The sequence below is a fragment of the Sciurus carolinensis genome, chromosome 10 (genome assembly GCF_902686445.1).
Source record: "Sciurus carolinensis chromosome 10, mSciCar1.2, whole genome shotgun sequence".
NCBI classification, from domain to species: domain Eukaryota; kingdom Metazoa; phylum Chordata; class Mammalia; order Rodentia; family Sciuridae; genus Sciurus; species Sciurus carolinensis.
Window position 1 is genome coordinate 96,899,965 of NC_062222.1, and position 20,454 is coordinate 96,920,418.

Genomic DNA, 20,454 nt, shown 5'->3' on the forward strand with positions numbered 1-20,454 from the left:
GGTACTGGGGATTGGACTACAGCCCCAGTCCTTACTTTTTATTTTTTTTAATTTTGAGACAGGTTTTTTCTAAGTTGCTAGGATCTCACTAAGTAGCTGAGGTTGGCCTTGAATTTACAATCCTCCTGACTCAGCCTCCCAAGTTACTGGAATTACAGGTGCGCACCATGGGGCCTGGTTTCATCATTTAATTGTTGCATTTAGATCTGCAATCCATTTTGAGTTAATTTTTGAATATGGTATAAGAAAGGAGTCCAATTTCATTCATTTGCATGTAACTAGTCAATGGTGTTAGCATAATTTGTTGAAAAGACTATTTTTACCCATTGCATTGTCTTGGCACACTTGTTGAAAATCATTTGATTACAACTGTAACAAGGGTTTTTTCCTGGACGCTATTAAATTCCAATTATATATGCATCAATGGATACATATTCTTATGCCAGTACCACACATTCAGATTACTATAGATTTGTACTAAGTTTTAAAATTGGGAAGTGTGAGTCCTCCAACTTTTTTTTTTCTATTTAAGGATTGTTTTAGCTATTCTGGGTCCCTGCATATGAATTGTAGGAACCACTTACTCATTTCTAGAGTAAAAAAAAGACAGCTGGGATTTTTTTTTTTTTTTTTTTTTTTTTTTTGCGGTGCTGGGGATTGAACCCATGGCCTTGTGCTTATGAGGCAAGCACTCTACCACCTGAGCTATCTCCCCAGTCCACAGCTGGGATTTTGTTAGGGACTATGTGGAATCTACAGATCAATTTGGGAGTACTGCCATCTTAATATTTTCCATTCCATGAACATAGGCTATCTTTCTATCTATTTAGATCTTTGATGTCTTTCAGTGATATTTGTCATTTTTAGTGTACAAGTCTTGCATTAGTTCTGTTAAATTTAGTGCAAAGTATTTTATTCTTTTTGATGTTATTGCAACTGGAATCGTTTTCCTAAGTTCCTTTTCAGATCATTCATTGAGAGTGTATAAAAATACAACTGAGATACAAAAACTCCAATCCTGTATCCTGTAACCTTGCTCAACCTTGTTTATTAGTCTAGTAGTTTTTTTATGTGTGTGGACTGATTCCTCAGGACTTTCTATATGTTATCATGGCATCTATAAAAAGAAATAGTTTTATTTCTTATTTTCTAAGATTGATGCTTTTTATTTGTTTTTATTTTCTAATTGTCCCAGTTATAAACTATAGTATAGTACTACACAGTACAATGTTGAAGAAAAGGAATCAGAAAAGACATCCTTATCTCATTCCTGATTTTAAGAGGAAGACATTCATTCTTTCACTATCATGTTATTAGCTGTGAATTTTTCATAGATGTCCTTTACCAAGATGAAAATGTTCCTGTCAATTCCTAATGTTTAGTTTTGTTTTTCAGTCATAAAAGAGCATTGGATTTTTGCCAAATGCTTTTCCGGTACATCTAGAGATGATTATGTTTTCTCTTATTTTTTCTTCCTTTTATTTTTATTAAAATGACATATTACACAGATTGATTTTTCTACATTGAACCAACCCTGCACTCCTGGGACAATTCCACTTGGTCATGGCATAAAATCCTTTATATTTGTTTCTGGATTCTGTTTGCCAGTATTTTGTTAAAGACTTTTGTGTCTATATCCATAAGGAGATTGGCTTTTGTTTTTTATTTTATTTTTATTTCTTGCAATGTCTTTGCCTGGTTTTAGTACAAGGGTGACAATGGTCTCATGGAGTAACATGGAAAGGTCCCTCCTATTCTGTTTACCACATTCATTCTTCCATCAGTTTCTGCTTATGTCATTGTCTGGCAGGTTCATGCTCTTCTCAGCTCCTCCAAGTCCTGCACATTGTCCAGAGCCAGCGCATGGCCTCCTCATTCCTGAACCCCGCCCTGATTGTTTCAGTACTAGAGTGAGCTCGCCCTCTCTAGAGTGCCTTCATTTTTCCTGCACTTACAGTTGGTACTTAGTGTAAAGTGCTGAAGTTGTGCATCGTATAATAGATACTGGGTGTTCTGGAGAAACTGGAAGCAGAACAAGTGGAGTCCTGGTAAATAGGAGAACCTCAGTCAGGCAGCTGGAGGCAGGCAGACACCTGAGCCTAGTGACCCAGGACTGGTAGGACAACTCAGGGCCATGTGACTAGCTCCCTAGGAAGGCTGCAGCCTCCTTGAGAGGCAGTGCAGTGAACACTTAAGAATGCACTATTTAGGTCTCGAATAGTTCAGGGTCATACTAGCCATATGACCTTGGGCAAGTCACTCTAGCTTTACTGTTCTCATTATTATTCCAGGGAATTATAATGTCAATCTTAGAGTAAATATTCCATGAGTTCACTTATGCAAAACACATCACACTAAGCTCATTTGGTGGTAGATTGAATACATGCCATTAGATATTTTCTATGAAAAAGAGGATCTGGGGTCAAAGGACTCTTGGAAATGCTCCGTACCACATCCCTCTTCTTAGGATTCACAGGGCACATGGACATGGTAAAAGCCCTATAAAGTCTCATGTAAAGAATCCTATTTTTTTGATATACCAAAATGATGATTTTCTCCCTGCTTTTACATATAGCATCTGTTTAACATACTTATGGAAGCATAGAATTGATTGTATTTGACTAACAAAGAAAGTCACATTAAATTGTTAAAAACTGCTGGTGTTTTGTTGCTTCACTTTTCCCAAGGCATGTATAGTTTAAAAGCAGCAGCCTAGGAGACACAAAGGTTTCTCACCCAGCGAAAGAATAGAATGCTTTAAAAGTCCAAAGGAAATAAAAAATTTCAGGCAGAAGGAGCAGATCAATGAGGAGCTATTCTTGGCCACAGAGACATTTCTAGAATTACAGATTCTTAGAGTTCAACAGTCTGCTGAAGTTCAGCCACTTTAAATTCTGACTCAGCGAAGAAATCTCACCCTCATGGGCCCCAACCCCTGTGATATAGACACGAACTTCCCATTTTTAGGTGGCTTTAGTAATTATGGAATTCTCCCTCACACTGCACTGCAATCTGCCTCTCTGAACCTCCAACCAGGATCACATTGATAGAATTTGTTGTTGTTTGGTACCGGGGATTAAACCCAGGGGCACTGAATCACTGAGCCACATCCCCAGACATTTTTGATTTTTTATTTGAGAGTCTAGTTAAGTTGCTTAGGGCCTTGCTGAGTTGCTGAACCTGGTTTTGAACTTGTGATCTTCCTGCCTCAGCCCCAGAGTCACAAGATTACAGGCATATGACACCGCATCTGGTGAATTTTGAGTGTTGAGTATCAGTGAGAGTTTTCTCTAAGTAAAATTTTACCTTTTAAAATCATTACAAGATAATTGAGTAGTGAACTGAAAATAATAATGGTTGGAAACAATATTTTTCATTTTCTCCATCTAAAAGGAGGCAGACAGTCATAGTTCAGTTATGCTGTAAGCAATGCACGTGATTTTTACTTTGTGGAATTACTTCCCAATTGTCAATTTCCTAAAGGAAAGGGAGAATACATGTTTTTAGATAATTTCTATATTTCCATTTTAATTTTTAAATTATTTAGAGATTTTAAAAAATGTATAGTCCAAAGTGAATCCTGCTTGTTTTCTTATTTATGAGATGAGTTTTTTTTTTTTTTAACACTTTTTAGTTGTCAATGGACCTTTATTTTATTTATTTATTTATGGTGCCAAGAATCCAACCCAGTGCCTCACACATTCCAGGCAAGTGCTCTATAACTAAGCCACAACACCAGCCCCGAGATTAGCTTTTAATATAAACAGATATTTAATTGGAATATAGCACATGTTTCATAAATGGAGGTTTATAAACGAGTCAATAATGAGAACAGGTGACATTATCTACATTTTATAGAAATGTAGTTACTTGATCCAATATGGGCTTTTCCAACGTTTTGAAAAACTTAAAACCTTAAGGAAAACTTCAAGAGGTAAAGAGAATCCAGGCTTAACTGAGAAGAGAATTTGCAGGGTCCCCAGTTCTCTTGAGTCCAATAGGATTCAATAAGATGTCAGGGACGTGGCAGAACCATCATCTACTATAAAAAGGATGTGTTGGTTTGATAGGATTGTCTTTCCAAAGGCAAACTTTCCACATGACCTCATTTTGCATAAAATTGCTTCTTGGTCATGCTTTAGTTGTACCTGTATCTCATTCTGATACCCAGGCAACAAAAATTCATGTTCCTATTTGACAACCGAAGAAACTGGAGTGAAATCAAAATTGATTCTTACTGGACAAGACTCAACTATATATCAGCACTGACATTCCAACAGTTGGGTTACAGAGGGCTCGCTGAGTTTCCCTTCCAGTTAAGTTCTTTCCTTGTATGGTTTTCTCACCCAAAAGGGTGCAGGCAATGGAAAACAAACACAGGCCTGTGGAGGAAGTCGGTGGGGGCCGAACTAACGGCTGCTGCTGGGGAACACCGTAGGGCTTAACGCACACTGCCGTTCTGTAATTTGGACACAGCAGTAAGTAGTGTCCATTAGAATTCACTGTCATACACCACTGAGAGAGAATGTGTCTTTCCTTGCGGCACAGGAAGAATACCACAGCTCCTCATCCCTCCCTTTAGCATGCATTAGGTAACTTAGGCAGGGCTGGATGGTCACAGGAACTTTTTTTTGAACACCTAATAGGAGGCTGAATGAAACCCCATCCCTGACTTCATGGGACTCACAGTCAAATAAGAGAGACAGTCAAGCAAATCGAGAATTTCCATAGGAAAGGACAAGTGCTTTGCTGCAGCCAGGCCCATAATGCTAGAGAGCGTGGGCGAGGGCAAGTCAGCCAGACGGGGTGTTTGCAAAAGGGCTCTTGAAGGAGCCCATTTCTCAGCTGTCGGAGTCACAGTGCAGCCTGCTGACTCTGACTTCAGTTCCCAGCATCAGGTGATGAGGTCCCCCCGACCCTGCTTTTCTGAGTTTCTGACACAGACACAGCAAGATTTAGTGCCTGTGTTCTAAGAAGGAGGAAGCGGGAAAGGGAAGAGAGAGGGAAGAAGGAAGGAGGGAGGGAGAGAGGGAGGAAGACAGAAAAGAAGTTACAAGCTTCACCAAAACACATTCCAGAAGCTGCCAGGGATGGCCAGCGGTGCGAAGGGTGCTACCCGAGTCTGAGCGATCTGGGCCTCCACTCAAGTGTCGGGTCTAGTCTGTGGTCATCTTCTCTTTGCCAAGTAAGGGACTCGGGAACCTGGTCTTCAATCCTGAGTACCTTGTTGGGTGGGGCCAGTGTGCTGCCTTCTGCCAACAGGGAGGGCAGACGAACCAAGGCCCAGGGCCTGTGCACTCCAGGAAAGTGAGGCCAGAGCCCCCTGCTAAGTCCCCACACAGAACGCACAAGTGCTGCCAGCAGGCTCCAGGTGGGCACATTTGTGACGCTGCTCCTGCCTGTTGAATCCCCAGGTGGCACCTGCCTCCTTAGGGATCCCACTCCCCACCCGAGGACTCCACCCGAGAAATGAGAGAGTACGTCATTACCTTAGATTGTCCTCCAGGGTCTCCTCATCTGAAGAGAAGGTCCCATTGCTGACACTCTGGGAAGAGTAACTCTTCTTCCCCACCGACTCCTCCCGGGACAATGAAGTGTCTTTCTTTTTCCTTTTGCCAAACAACTTCTTAAAAGGCTGGAATCTGCCTCCCTTCTTCTTGTCTGTGGATTAAAAGATAAACACGCGCTGCAGTTTGATAGGGCTGCGCCTCTGAGCCTAGGAGCAAATTACAACCTTGCCTCTGGCCCAGGAAGCCAGGGCAAAGGGCAGCCAGTGACCAAGCCCAGTACCAGGAGCAGCAGGGCCAACCCCAGTGCAGCCTGTGCTCAGCGAGGCAGAGCACCAGCCGAGGCATGGTCAGGCTGTGTCCCTCAGGACCCCAGGGAACGTCTGGGGTGACCCCAGGAAACATCAGGGGTGAGTGAGAAGAGGCACCAAGCTTCACTGGCTGCTACAGCACCCCCGCGCATGGGCTACATGAAGGTGGTGGCTGCTGTCTTTGACAAAGCAGACGGCCAGGGCCTGGTGCTGTAGCTCAGTGGTAGAGCACTTGCCTATACACGTAAAGCACTGGGTTCGATCCTCGGCACCACATATAAATAAGTAAATAAATAAAACAAAGGTATTGTGTCCAGCTGCAACTAAAAAAAAATATTTTAAAGAAAGAAGATAGTCAATGTCCTTTTGCACAGAAGAAGCCGAGAAAAACATGTAAGTTATGCAGGTGTTTGTGTCTATACACACACACCCTTGGATCATTTGCTTTAGTTCTTATTAGATACAGAGGATAACTGCTAACTCTTGGCACAATGTTCGCCCCCAATACCCGCATCACCATATATTTCCATTTATTTCTCTTGTCTCTTTTAAAAATCTACAATGAAGAGCCCCAAAAGAGTTGCTATGAACACCTCCCCATACCTTACTGTATCTGGTCAGGACCTAGGCTTGCTGCCAACATTTGCTGCAGATACTTTAGGTAATACCTTACAGTTCTGCTCTCTGACACAAATTTCTTCACATTACTCCACTCCTACTTTGGAAAAGAAAGTGTAAATCACCTTCTGCCAGAAAACACATCTTTTCTCATCTTTCCTTTAAGAAGCTTAAAAAGCCACTTAGCCAGTAGTCCAATAACTACTTTTTAAATCTTGCTTACTTGTGTACTATTGCTTTAAGAACTTTATAGACACTCCTACAGTGATGCAACCACATCAATGTTTACAGCAGCTCAATTCACAATAGCTAAGCTATAGAACCAGCCTAGGTGCCCTTCAACAGAGGAAAGGGTAAAGAAAATGCGATATAGGGGGCTGGGGTTGTAGCTCAATGGTAGAGTGCCTGCCTAGCACATGTGAGACACTGGGTTTGATCCTCAACAACACATAAAAGTAAATAAATAAAATGGAATATTACTTAGCCATAAAGAAGAATGAAATTATGGCATTTGCCAGTACATGGATGGAACTGGAGACTATCACACTAACTGCAATAAGCAAATCCAAAAAAACTAAAGGTTAAATGTTCTCTCTGATATTTGGATGCTAACACACAATAAGCGGGGAGGCGAGAGAAGCAGTTCATTGGATTAGACAAAGGGGGATGAAGCGGGGATGGGAACAGGAAAGACAGTAGATTGAATTGGAAATAATTTTCCTATGTTCATATATGAATACACGACCAGTGTAATTCCCCATCATGTACAATCACAAGAATGGAAAGTTATACTCCTATATGTATATGTCAAAATACACTCTACTGTCACGTATAGCTAAAAAGAATAAAAAAAAAAAAAAAAAAGAACTTTACAGATACTAACTTGGTTAATCTCCCAACTCTAAGGTAGACATTATTAACGTCCTATTTTACAGATGAGGAACCTGAGACATGAAGAGGTGGAATAACCTGCCTGTGTTGTGGGAAATATAGTCCTGCAGCAAGGGTCAGGAGTTCTGAAGGAGCGGGAAAGGTGGAAGCTCCCAATGCAGACTGAAAAACATCTGCTCAGAGCACCCAGACGCCACCCCCAGCTGAGTCAGAGGCCCCGGAGTTCTGCTGGCCACAACCCGAAAAGGGATCTGGGGTTAAGAGTAGGTCAAGGATGTAACCAGCTGGGGTCTCCCTTCCTCTGGTGACCTTCAGTGTTGTCCTTGCTTCACTGAAAATGCGAAGTGAGAAAGAAGTGGTTCCAGCCCAAGTTCACAAGTGGCAGAAGGTGCCGAGGAAGCAGTCAGAAAACTGGCCATTACAAAGAGAAACAGCCTGGGGTGCAGCTCAGGTGCAAAGAGACCTTCAAACCCTAGTGTACTCAATGTTGCTTTAGACTGCATTTAAAAGGAAGCCACGTTTGTAACGTAGTAGATGCTCCATACATGCCAGATAGGCATCCAGCCTTCAAAAAAGGGTTGAATTATTTTTACTGCATGTTATTTGAAAGACAAGAAAGTGGGCAATACAGTTAAGATCATATTTTAAGATGGTTAAAAAGAACTGGAGGGTTTGATTTCAGAACATTTGTTCATTTTCAATGGTTATTTACGCAGCAGTGAATATGCAAGTGATTTTCATGACGCCTGCTTTGGATTTCATGAGTAAAATCCCTCCAAATTAAACAATCTGTATGGGAATCGATGAAACAAGTGAATAATTCTCTGCAACTGTCCAAGGCTGAAAATATGTAAATAACACCTGATTTCTAAGTTCAGCAGCAGTAAATGGTCATGCAGCAATTTACACTACACTTCGCTTATTTCCAACATAAGTCTTTCTTTTTTCCTTTTATACCAACTGGTTTTTTTTTTCTCACTGCAGAAATTCTAACTCCAAATTTCCTAATCAGAAATATTCCAACGGATAATAGCAAAATTCCAGAAACACCAATTTGGGTATCATGACCCCAACTGGGTCTATAGTCTAGCATTTATGCTAAGAACTGTAGATTATGTTAGAATTTATTAATAGGAAAAAAACCTCCTGAGTGTTGTAAAGTTAAAGTGACTTTGGTGGTGTTCAGTTGAGATGGAACCAAGGGAGTTGGATTATAATTTAAAATAAAATAAACCACAATTTTTTGAACAGGTTACTGACATATTTAACCAACAGGTGAGCTGGTGTGTGGGTCAAGCTCAGAAAGTTGATGAGGTCATCAGAGTCACAGCTATACTACCCTGAAAGGTGGCAGCCACCCGGGAGATATTGGGTCACGTGGTTGGGGGAGCACGGAAGGAGCTGAATGGGAACGCAGGGTGGGGAGAGGCAGCTCTGGAGAGGGCGCCAGGCTCCGGAGACCTTGCCTCTGAGGCCTGGGTGGGCTTCCACAAGCACACGATGGGCTCCTGCAGGTGACCTGTGCACAGGGCGAGTCTGAGGACTGCCTGTGAAACAGGTGCTGTCACTTGGTGCTGCGCCTTATATGGGCAGCAACTTGGCACAGGTACATCATTCTGGAAGAGTGTCAAAGTCCAGGTGTCACAGAGCACTTCTCAGGAGACACCGGGGGTGCCGTTTCAGCAACGCCTCAGGTATTATCGCAAAAAGAACAGAGCAGCAGCACCCAGCGAAGCTTCCATTCACCAGCCAGCCCGCCTTACCACCAGGGAGAAAGGTCAAGTCCTAAACACAGGACTTCTCCTTTAGAGAACTTGGAACGTGAACACTTGTCAGAAGTCTGCTCCAAAGTCTGCGTTTGGCAAACATCTCTGTTACAAAAAAATAAATTCCCCATCCTCATTTCCAAAATTAATCAATGCACTCTTCTGTCGGAAATGACATGAAATCTTAAGAGTTATTTCATTAATGATCTGGCAACGGATTAATTTTCTAGGATTAACTTTATGAAAAGATTCAGTAGTAATAAGTAAGCCAACCCTACGGTTAGAGAGCAAAATTTAAGTGACATTAGGAGGGAAGAAACCTGGTAAAGCAGAGGAGTTATCATCTGATTTATTTGATACCCCAATATATACTTTTGGACACAAGATCTCTCATCAAAAAAAGCAAGTTATGAAACAGAAAGACCATGATGAAAATCTGAGCACGTGTCTCTTAATACCCATTAAATAGACCAGTTTATTATCAACACGCCGGCTGTCTCCACAGAATCAACTGCACTAAGTGCACGGTCGCCAGCAGAGACCCGTTCTTGACAAATAACCCATCCTGCGAATGCTTCAGGGGTACACAGATGGAACCTGAAAGATCAAAGCCATTTTAGCAATACAGGAAAAAAAATTTGCAATGCAATTTTGATATTGTGAAATATCCCCAAATTCAACTGCCAGGAAGTACAGTCTAGCAAAGGATTTTTCAACACAGAGTGTTTAAGGTGGCATTTCCGGATTTTACGACATTGAAGTTTCTTTTGTTGGGCCTTTGAAGCAGTGGGGAGAAGGGGAAGGAGAATTGCAATTAGTACCAATTTGCTTTTTTAAAGGTTACAGATCCAGTTAGGGGTTAAGTGCGCGTGCTAAATGAGTGCTTGGCCCAAATCCTGATCCCATCTTTACTAGCTATGAAACATCTGCTTACCAGCCTCTTTAGAAATTTACCCTCTTAGGCTGTATGATCATATTTATAGGCAAGAAAGACAGTGGGTGCCACATTTTCTTAATACTTCAGCATTTTTCTGTTATAATCTTCCACATGAAAGAACTTATTTATGCATATATACTGCTCCGGGGAATCACGGCAATTTTTATTTTTTAAAGTATGGGATTAATTTATTTTCATCATCCAATAATTACTTTAGGGATTTTTTTTTCACGTAAAGAAGTGTTCATTATCCATTATTTCAGGGATGTGATTACATACCATCTGATGGCGGCATCATAATTACTAGTTTATATAGAAGATCCTAAAAATTAAAAATCACTGGCAAGTCAAGCAAATCTGTTTCATTTTCCATTTGTCATAAGGATGCAATTCTTACATTTTCATTTCTGAACCTAAAATAATAACAGCTTCCAATTCCTTTGCATCAAAGTTCAGTGGTATGCTTCCAAATGAAAACCAGACATCTCTTATGATAGTTCATTTTAAGCTTCATGAATGTCTTAGTCTCTGGGATTTCTCAGAAGTCTGTACCAGGTTCTTAAGGCCAGTACATTTGAGAATCCAGTTAAAATAAAGATAAACATGTTTCTCGACTATGGGGCCTTTCAGAGCCCTTAATGTGCTGCTACCACTGCCATTCTCCAAAGAGCAGAGAATACACAGTGCTTCCTAGACGTTTTTTGAAATTCAGCCTTGGAAGTTGAAAGTCTTGTTTGGCCAAGGAAACTTGACTTTCTTGACAATTATCATGACTGGGGTTCCTCTGAACACACTATGGGAAATGGTCTGCATTATTTCTTTCAAACATCTTTTAATTTCTTTATTTTTAAAATTTTTATTTGGTCTTTTTAATTACACATGACAGTAGAATGTATTTAGACATATTATACAAACAAGGAGTAGAACTTCCCATTCTTATGGTTGTCCATGATGTGGAGTTACGCTGTGTATTCATATATGAACTCTTTTAGTGTCTTTAGGCACCATAAATTTCAGACACATACACAGGCATGCCTGTGAACACACACACACACACACACACACACACACACACACAAATTCCCCTCCTCTAAAACCTGGTGCACATCACTCAGGAAACATGAGTGGCTTGCCTGAAACGTTCTGAGATTCACTGGTTAAAAAAACCTAATGTTTCAGGTAACTACTGACTTGAATCATATATGCATTAGAACACGGTACACAGGAGCTGTCTGAGTTCGGTAATTTTACTACTTAAAGGGATTTTTTACAAAGCTTTTCTTAGCTCTGAGATATCTAAATACTTTTCAGAACCAACTATTAAGTTAAAAAGGTCACCCAACATACCCTTGATGCATAAGCACTTCATGGCTATCACATCTACATTGGACCCCACAATCCCGGGGCATTTTGATTAAAGAGGTAGCAACCAGTCAGGGGGCTGTGTGCCTCAGGACCCTGCAATGACAAGACTGAGGACAGAGATTCTACTTCTGGAATGGAGGGGACAGGTGGGGAGGGTCACATGGTGGTTTGATGCATTATAAGGGGAAAAGAAGGAACAGTTTTCTATTTTTCTGGAGGAATCAGGAAAGGAGGAAGACACTTGCTGGCGAGCTAACTGGAAAATTAGTCACAAATGTCATTTTCTTCCTTTTCAGTAAAATGTCACTCTATGGATTCTTTAAGACCTCTGTCCTTAACCTTCGTCTGAGTCGACACGTGTGACAGCTCTTCGTCTCTTCCTCTGGCTCCTGTGTGCTCTGCTCATGCTTCTGCTGGGCCACACCCCAAATTCACATGTCTGAAGTCCTAACACTCTGAAGCTCAGAATGGGATCATTCATGGGTAGGGTCTTTACAAGGTAATAAGATTTAAATAAGGTCATTAGGGTGGGCCCTAGGCCACTATCACTGACTCTCATAAGAGGAGATTAGGACACAGACACATGCAGTCAGAAGGCAACTTGAAGACACGAGGAGAAGGCGGCTGTCTACGGGCCAAGGAGAGAGGCCTCAGAAATCAACCCTGCCCACATCTGGTCTTGGACTTCTGCCTCCAGAATTGTAAGGAAATAAATTTGTCTTAAGCCACCAGTCTGTGTTTAAGCCACCCTAGCAAACTAATCCAGTGCTTATGGTTGTGCGACATTAAGGAGACCACCCTGGATGTGCAGTTATGTAACTCTGTGCCTTCGCATCTTGCTTCTACCTGAAATACCTTTCCCCTCTGCCTAGAGAATTCCTAGTCCCCAAACTGTCCAGCTGTCATGTCCTCTAGACAGTCTTCCTTGAACACTCTGGCCAGAAAGATTGACTCCCTCCTCTGTTCTCCGCATGTGCACTGGGCAGACATCTATGACAACATCTCAGAGCTCACGATCCTCCTGGGGTGCAAGTTCCCAGGGACTCCGGGACTGCACCTCATTTCTCTCTGCATCTGCAACACCCAGCAAGATGCATGATGCTCAATAATATAAACCCCCTGTTCGCTACCTCTCAGGGCCAGGTGTGTTTTAGAAATCGGAATTTTTTACATTGTGTAACACTATATTTAGGTCCTCATGGGTTCTAGGACAACACTTCATAATCAAACACATTATTTTTGGAAAACATCAATATTCAAAGTAAACTATCCTAAACATATGAATGTGTACCAGACTTATGAAGAATTTTTGGGATAATGGCAGTAAAAATAAAGGACAGTGATTTCTTTATGTTGTTAGGTTGGCCCCGTAATCCATCTTGTCCAGAAAATGCAAATTTGTTCCAACGTGATTCGTATGTGCTATCTCATCCAAGAGGAACACAAGGTGAAAGCAGAAAACTGCCCCCCACTGAAATGAGGTATGTAGAAATAAGACAAAATGCACACATGCATAACCCCAAATATCCTCTCACCGCCTCAGATGGCTGCTTGGGTTAGGAGCCGCGCCCATCCACATGAGGTGTTACAAGTTTCCACTTGATTCCAGATAAACCTCCTCGTACCACTTCACCAACGACAGCCCTCACTATGTTCAGGTCTTTCTTAACCACTTACATCTGTGACACTGTGCTACATTTTTTTTATTAGGTCCCTATCCTTTTAAAATTAGGTTAGAGGTTATTGCCTTAGATGCTAGTAGAGTGTGTGACATTCAGTACAGCACTTTATAATCAAATGCAATATTTGAGAAAATAATGATATTCACATTAAGGTTTGCTAGCAAATGAATTTCTGTCACACACAGAATTTGTAGCTGTCACTGTGACTCATGAATTGTTCAAGTACAGCACCACATCATAAGCCCTGTGGTTTTTGTATCATGATTTTGCATTTCTTGTATCATTAATTTTTAGCAATGCATATGTTGCTTAATAGAAAAACTGTTTGCACCCAAACAGAATCTCCTGAAATAGCTTGTACTTACCTAGGTCTAGGCAAGGGCCTATTGATTAAAATGGCAACTATTTTTTGCCCCCTCCCCATTTCTTGAAACCACATTAAGCTGGGCATGGTGGTGCATACCTGTAATCCCAGTGGCTCAGGAGTATGAGGGAGGAGGATCACAAGTTCAACAAAGCCAGTCTCAGCTACTTAGTGAGGTCCTAAGCAACTTAGTGAGACGCTGTCTCTAAATAAAATATAAAAAGGGTTGGGGATGTGGTTCAGTGGTTAAGCACCTCTGGGTTCAGTCCCCAGTACAAACAACAACAACAACAAAATTACAGTAATTATTCTAGTTGTTTTGTTGTTGTTTGTTTGTTTTTGTACTAGGGATTGAACCCAGGGGCATTTAACCACTGAGTCACATTTCAAGCCCTTTTTATTTTCTATTTTGAGACAGAGTCTTGCTAATTTTCTTAGGGCCTCACTAAATTGCTGAGGCTGGCTTTGAACTTGTGATCCTCCTGCCCCAGCCTCCAGAGTCTCTGGGATTATAGGCGTGAGCCACCACGCTCGTCTCCTCTAGTTGTTTTCACTGGCCTATCAGAACCTGCTTTTCATGTTTTACAATTCAAAAGGGAAATCAAATAATACCTAGAAATAGTAACAGGCAGAGAGGATTTTGGTGGGAAGCCTCAGTGTTTAGCCACATTTCTCCCACATACTAGAAGGCGTGTGGGTGGTGGCTCCTGTCACTGCCAGTTTCTGCTACTTGCATTTCAGCGGGTGCTGGGAATCTGTGATAGACTCTGAGGGGAGGATGCTGGAGGGGAGCTGCCTGCTGCCTGCTCTTACATGCTCAGCAAAGTAGCAAACTACCTTAGCAAAGGAAGCTGAGGCACAAAGTCCAAGCACACAGAAACCACGTTCCCAATACATACCCCACACCCAACACCTGTAGCTCAGTGCTGGGTCGGGCTGGCCATACTGATGGGTAAAACAAAACTTGCAAAGGACATGGGGAGGGGGTTCAATCAGAGAAACAAAACCAGCAGGAGATGGAAGACCGAGGGATACACCAACCTCTTTATATATGATGCATTAGGAGATATATTACAAGGAATTGTCTCATGCCAGATAAGGGGCTAGCCCAGCAAGTCTGAAATCTGGGCAAGTCATCAGGAAACCCCAGTTGGAATTCACAGGCAAGAGCTGAAGCTGCTGTCTGCAGGTGGCATGTCTTCTCTTAGGGATGCCTCTGCCCTGTAGGAGGTTCTCAATAAAACCCTTTCAATATCTTGAATCAGGTCCACCCAGATTATTTGATGAATCTCCCTTATTTGAAGTCAACTGACTATGGACTTTAATTGCATCTATAAAATACCTTCACAGCAAGAACTCAAGCAAAATTACAGTTTAATTAAATAACTAGGGACAATAGCCTAGCCGAGTTGACATATTGAAAAGATCATCATGCTTCACCCTCTGTCAATTTGGCACTCATACATGTGGCCTTAAACAGTGCTTAATTTCCAAACTGTCAATAACAAAGTTGTATTCACACCAACATGATATCCAATATCCCACATACATATGGAAACACAGTATTCTGTTCCCCAGAAGAGGAGCCAAGTCCTTGTGGGGTTCACACCTCTGCTTTGATATCCTATGACTTAAATATAAAGTGAACAGAGATTATATCTGGTGTTAGATAAGGGGATATGATCAGGAAACAACCACAACAAAAAACAATTTTGGTTAGTATATATACAGACATTCATAACAAAATAAGGAAGATATACGACTATTAGAGTCCTTGTTCCTGCAACGGGCACATGGTTACGCTGGACTTCACGGATGTCTTCTGCTAATCAACCTACACTCCTGCCCTTGGCAAGGACCTCCACAGGTGGTGGCTCTTTGCTGCATGGGATGATCTACACCCGTGTTCCTGCAAAACTGGGTCATTAGCCACCCTGACGTGGGTCACTCTGGTTTCCTCTGCCTTGCAGGGTGTGGGAGCGTGGAGATGCGCTAAGGGATCCCTGTGTCTAGACAAGCTCTTCCTCACCTCCACTGTGGAGCACCAGCCCAGGTCCCCGCTGGTGATCAGCATCAGACACAGCAGTTGGCAGTGTGGCCCCTTCTTCTCCTGGTGCAAGGACTCCTCCCTTTGGACCCAAGACTCCTAGGTAAGTGGGGTCTCAGGATGGGACACAAACGTTTCCTTGCAGATCACTAGGAGTAATAATGAATGGAGCCAAACCTATTTGCACCCCTCAAATCTTGGGCCCACAAATCCAAGCTAGGAGAGAAACACTCCTTATGTTGGGTATTGACTTAGAGCATAGACAGACAGTCCTTTCAGGAATATTCACAAGGGGCAAATGTCTATTGCCCATTCACAGAGGTATATCCACCGACTCTTTCCTCAGATCCTTTGTCTCCAAGTTTCCAATCTTGTGCTTTCCAAGTTCTTGATCACGCAGCCTACTTATCAGTCAGACTCACACCTCTGGCAATTTCTCCTTAGAATCGGGCGCACTGCTTGAGGTCCTGCCCACCGGGGGCATTCCCCTTCACCAAAGTCCTTTGAAGCTGTCCCAGAGTGGGGCTAGCGCAAGAAAACCTTCAGACGCTGCTTTCAATATCATGCAGAACCAACTGGAAATCAGGCCTGAGTTGTCCTTTCCTGCATCATCTTAAGATAATGCAAGGAAGTTTAGAAGTGAAATGATTAAGTTATGAGAGCCTTAACCTAATCAATCAGTGCATTAATCCACTGATAGGGATTAACGGGGTGGTAACTGTAGGCAGGTAGAATGTGGCTGGAGGAGGCAGGTCACTGGGGGCATGCCCTTGGGGTATATATTAAGTAGGCAATCTCTCCCTGCTTCCTATGGCCATGTCCTGAGCTGCTTTCCTTTTCCACCATGATGTCCTGTCTCACTTTAGGCCAAGAGCAACGGAGTTGAACATTTGTAGACACGGACCTCTGAAACTGTGAGCCCCAAATAAACTTTTCCTCCTCTAAAATTGTTTTTGTCAGGTCTTTGGTCACAGTGGCACAAAAGATGAGTTAAACAAGGTTCAATCACCATGTTTACAAGTTTGTGGTTTCTATGATGTTACTGATGTGTCACTGATTTCTTTTAAAAACAAGCTAATTGGGGCTGGGGTTGTGGCTCAGTGGTAGAGCGCTTGCCTAGCATGTGTGAGGCACTGGGTTCGATCCTCAGCACCACAAATAAATAAATGAATAAAATAAAGGTCTATCAACATCTAAAAAATTTTAAAAAACAAGAAAAACATGCTGATTTTAAAAAGATTCATTGTCTGTATGGTACTCTTTCAAACTTTTAACAGTTTTAAAGTCTTTGTGTCTTTACATTAGTACCTTTGTTAAAATCCTGAAGAACATAATGTTTATTGAGGACTGTTGAATAGAGGACATTTAGTAACCTTTGAAGATATCCCTGGTTTAACTGTAAATGAGTTAAGCAGACAATTTATAGAAATTATTTGTGATACTGAGACTCAAAAAAGGCTAATTGAATGTATATTTAGTTACAGATTTCAAAATTATTTGATTAACTAAATTTTTAAAATTATACAATATTTTTATTTAGTTTTCATTAAACAATGCAGAGATTTTACTGGAAAAAAGATTGTAACAGTTAATAGTTTTCACAACTAGGGCTCTTTAGTGAAAGCTACAATTTTCAAAGTAACCAATTCAACTCTAAATTAATATTAACTAGAACTTTCACACATACACAGGTGAGTTATCTTCTCTAATACAGATAAAACAGAAAACACAGGTGACTGACTAATTTTTTTGGCAGTACTGGGGAACAAACCCAGGGCCTCATGCATGCTAGGCAAGTGCTCTGTCACTGATCTACATCCCTCGCTCAACTAATGTTTTATTTTTTAAACCTAGGGCAGATATAAACTTAGCTCCTGCTGAATAAAAGATAAGTTAAGGCCAGGCACAGTGTGTAAGCCTGTAATCCCAGCTACTCAGGAGATTGAGGCAGGAGGATCACAAGTTCGAGGCCAGCTTGGGCAACTGAGTGAGACCCTGTTTCAAATTAAAATAAAACTCTTAAAGGGCTGAGGATGTAGCTCAGCAGTGGAGTGCTTGCCTAGCATATGACAAGCCCTGGCTAAATTCTCAGCACTATGCCAAAAACAAAAACAAGAAGAAAAGACGAGTTTAGGGTAAAATTCTCAAACCATGCCAGAGTGTGTAAAAATTCTTAAGAGATGCAGGGCAGCAGTCATTAGTTCTACTATGTGAGCATCAGCTCTTGATAAATTTAGCGGAAATTCTAGATGGTACCAGTGGGAAGTGGATGAAAGTCAAAGTGATACTAATGTTTCTCAGATCCAAAAGGCACAAGGCTTGTTTATTGAATGGATAAGACCCATGAAATATGGACCCAAGTGATAGCAGAGTGAACCCCATAACATTCAGATGGTCTAGGAAAGGAATAGTGGGTTATCTTGTGCAGACCTATTGGTAGAGCTACCCTAATATTTCTGAGAACTGGGGTGGGGGCTGGGGGGATGCTGTTTTAAAGGATTTTCAAATGAAATTCTGTCATCTGCCTCCAGATTCCAGACTCTATCAGGCTGTCCTTCCCTGAGCCTCCCTGCATCTTGCACTGACACCAAGTTCTTTCTTTCGGCCCCTTCCTTCTTGCCCCAATGGAGAGCACCCTGGGCCCTTGAAATCCCAACCCGCAGCCACAATCTTGTTCCTGACTCAATCTGCTCGGGTAACAGATGGACTCTGCCACTGTCCTATTTCTGACAAGACAAAAAAGTTACAACCGCTACTTGTTCTGTACAATCTTTCAGTAAATTCATGCACCCAATTCTGGTGGAAGAGAAGAACTCCAATTCTGAGATCTGAAGGGTTGATGATCACTGGTTCATATGAGTAGAAGAAGAAGAAACATCCCTGAAACTGACCTTTGTCTTTTCATTGCTGGGAATAACTTCTGTGACACTATCTCCATCGACAGTGACAGGTGTCTTTGAAATGCAGATGTTTGCTATGCAACTTTTCACTGTCCAAAGCCCATAGGAAGGGCCATGGGAATGCCAAACCATCGCCAGGAAACCTCACAGTGTCTCTTCCGGACCATTTATTGCTCATATTTTTGTTACCTAAATGCGGCCTCTTTGGGCAAATCTGCTGGGTTTTGTGAATTGGTTTTGCGTGTGTGGGTGTTTGTTTCTTTTTTGTTTTAGCATTACCGCGTCTATGAACAAGGGTGGAAACCATGACATTTTGTTCACTATTTCTTAACAACAGGAAAAAATCCTCTTTACTTCAAGAGGAAGTGAGACAGGAAAACAAGCCCTGGGTCTTGGAGATCTGGGGTTAGCTACCTCTTCCATTTTCTAGCTTCTCAGGACCTCAGTTTCCACATCTGTAAAATAAAGCTATCGAATCACTAAGGACTCTCTATGGTTCCTCCCAGTCCTAAACACTATGAACTGTTTCTTCAAAAAGCTAAGTAAGTTTAGAATTTGGCTGACTCATAAAACTTATAACTTCATAAAATATCTGTAATTATATTTGTTATGTTTTCTCCATTCCCAGTTTATCTCCAAATTAGGCTGGTTCTGTAATCACTGTGCTTATTTAGCAAAATAAACGACCTTTGGCATTTGGGAGAGGCTACAGCATAGTCTGCAAGTGGGTACAAGAGTCACGTCATTCCATGTCACCTCTTTTAAAAAAAAATTTTTTTTACATGTTGATAGACCTTTATTTAGTTCATTTATTTATATGTGGTGCTGAGAATCCAACCTAGTGCCTCACATATGCTAGGCAAGTGCTCTACCACTAAGCCATAACTCCAGTCCCCATGTTACCTCTTTATGTCAGGATCCAGGATCCCATTTCTAGGAATAAAAATGCAGAGAGAGGAGGAAGGTGTCATAGTCCTAGAATCTGGATACCCAACCCTCATGAGCACACAGCCACCCTGAGGTCTGACCCAGTGAGGTTTTCCAAGAAGAGGGGCCTAACATGTGACCCTCAAATCTGGGCAAAATATGTGGCCCTGCCCTTCTAAGATACCAGGATGACATTAGCCACTCAGGACTGCTTAGCTTCCGAGTGTCTACTAGGAGCAAAGTCAGAAGAGCTTCAGACAGACTCAGGCTTATGGGCCAGTGATACAGGGGAAGCTTTAGTCACTGACCAGTTCTGTCCCAGGATATCCAAAATGTGCAAGTCCTGCATTCGCCTGTCTGCCTTTCTTGAGGTCTTGTCTATTCGGGAATATGCACCCTGCCTGGTCTCTGGCTCCACCTAACAACCTTACAACTTTAAATCCTGTACACTAAACTCAGCCCATCTTTGGAGAAGCCAGTATTATTCTAACACAGGTGAGGGCAATCTCTATAAGAGCCCTGTTTCCACTGTCCTCAGGGTAGACCAGGCAGTAGGGCCAGGCCATGTGTTTACTACAGCCCTACTGTATGCAAAGCAACTGAGCCAGTACTAGCACATCCCAGGATTCTTCAGTTTCTGATGACAGGTAACACTATAAAACTTAGGAGGAGAGTGTGTGGATTTGTAAAATTGACAAAGGCTTCATGTTCTAATCTTTTATGAGAAATAACTGGAGACTACCTGTGGCAGAGTGGAGTGGGGATCCCTAATAGGAGCTGATGGGGTTCTACTTGAGGGTCCAAAGATAGGGGTGATGGTCATAATGGTGGTATGTGTGTGTGTGTTGGGGTGATCTCAGGTCTTGCCTGAGTCAGGGGAAGTGAGATGGTATTGTGGACTAAGAGGAAGCCTAAAACCAGTGTTTTCAAAATAGCAGTTGAACTGGTCGTGGTGGTGCACACCTGTAATCACAGCAGTTTAGGAGGCTGAGACAGGAGGATTGCAAGTTGAAGGCCAGTCTCGGCAACTTAGTGAGGCCCTAAGCAACTTTGTGAGACCCTGTCTCAAAATGAAAACAGAACAAAAAAAGGTCTGGGATGAAGATCAGTGGTAAATTGCCCCTGAGTTAAATCCCCAG

The 20,454-nt window shown here is 42.0% G+C and overlaps 1 protein-coding gene across 1 annotated transcript in view; it reads right to left on the bottom strand.

The window, feature by feature from the left end:
- Positions 1-20,454, bottom strand: part of Cracd (capping protein inhibiting regulator of actin dynamics) — a 257,454-nt gene that overhangs the window by 52,938 nt on the left and 184,062 nt on the right. The window contains 1 exon segment of the mRNA XM_047566900.1: positions 5,490-5,661. The gene's annotated coding sequence lies outside the window, so the exon portion shown is untranslated.